This window comes from Propithecus coquereli, unplaced genomic scaffold (genome assembly GCF_000956105.1).
Source record: "Propithecus coquereli isolate 6110/MARCELLA unplaced genomic scaffold, Pcoq_1.0 Scaffold13, whole genome shotgun sequence".
In the NCBI taxonomy this organism is placed as follows: domain Eukaryota; kingdom Metazoa; phylum Chordata; class Mammalia; order Primates; family Indriidae; genus Propithecus; species Propithecus coquereli.
In genome coordinates, this window is record NW_012137191.1 from 9,909,655 (window position 1) to 9,911,349 (window position 1,695).

The following is a 1,695-nucleotide window of genomic DNA, read 5'->3' on the forward strand; positions in this document are numbered from 1 at the left end:
CTGATTCAAAATGCAAAAGTAACAGATGCATTTCAAATTCCAAGAAGAAAAGCCCAACCAGTTTGAAATTTGTTTTTTAAAGAAGTATTAGTAACTTCATGGATGGAAAATATTCTATGTAAGCTAAAATTTGAAAATACCTACCAATTCAGCTTTGCATGCATGCCTTTAAGTAAAGATTTTGATGAACATTAATTTTTACTGTCAGAAAAGCAGTGCCTTCTATCTCTCTTCCCAAAGGCTAATTTAAAAATTAACAATCAATTTTGTATATTATTTATTTGTGAAAAAATACTGCCTCTAGCCTTCGAGATGCAAAAGGACTCTTCTATCTGAGCAAGTAAAATAGAGAACTAAACTACACTGCTTGCTGAGAAATGTCTCAACTACCCTGAAACAGAATGCGCTGTCATTTGTCTTTACAAAGACAAAGAATACCTAGCTAGCATAAGTAGCAATTTTTCTATTGATTTTGAAGGAGGAAATAGAATTTCTTGATTCTATTGCAATAAATGTTTATGATTCATTTTGAATGTTTCAACATTGCCACCAAATAAAGTGTTTTGCACAGAAGACCAGTGGCACTTACTCAAAGAGTTATTTCTGTGACATGAATTGAGTAGCAGAATGGGTAAACATTTTTAGAAAAGGCTCGTCATTTAGTTGTTTTTTGCATAACTTGGCAGAAGTTGATTGAGTCATTTGAAAACACTAATGCTTTGGAAATATGGTGTAGTACCATCGGCAAATGGCCACCACATGACATGATTAAGCATTGCATATGGTGACTGCCTCTGATTGAATTTTATTTTAACATCCTCAAAGGCATGAAGCACACTCTTCCATATATATGTAAAATCCCCCTAGTGCCCACACATGAGATGTTTATAATGATGATAAACTGCAAGGTAAGCTCAACCTGCTGTCACCTGTAAAGGCAGTGTTGGCAGTGAGACTGATGTTGCATTGAAACAATCCATCTCCTAGGGCCAATGTGGAAACAGCTTTGTGGTAACTTATATAAGCATCAGGCTAAAGCACTGCTGAGAATGAACCAGAAGACAGCTGGGAGTAGACTGCGTGCATATAACAAAGAGATAAGGAATGTTTTCCACACTAAATGACTTAAGTGACATGTATTTACACATGTTCTATAATTTTTCTGCTTTTTAGTGATTATATAGCAGGGATTTAAAGAAGAAAATAATAAAAAGGCTTTGCCTTTCAGGAAGAGAACCTTAGAAGGCCAGCGAATCTGACGGGCCTGAATAGCACACTGCTCCTTAAGGAAAATGGCATTTTGTGCTTGGCCCTGGAGCAGAGGAATTGAGCAAAGAAGTTAAAAACGGCATATCATACAGGAAGCACTAAATAATCAACCTTAAGCAGCTTTACTTCCTTGGTTCTCAAGTTTCTTAGGTAATAATATGGAAAAATGTTTTTTTTAACAGCAGGAGCATCTCTTTAAAAACAAAAACCCTTAGTGGTGTGAGTACCTTGATAAGATGCTTGGCATGTGGACTGAGACTCCAAGAGCTGTATTTAAACAATAGTAATATAATGCTCTTCAAACTGCTAATGGAGAGAAATTGGTGGGTCTGAACCAGTGTCTTTTTTTTAATTAAATACATTAGTACAAAAGAGGAGAGGAGTAGGGAGGAAAAGGGAGGGAGGGGAGAGAAATACGAGTCCATT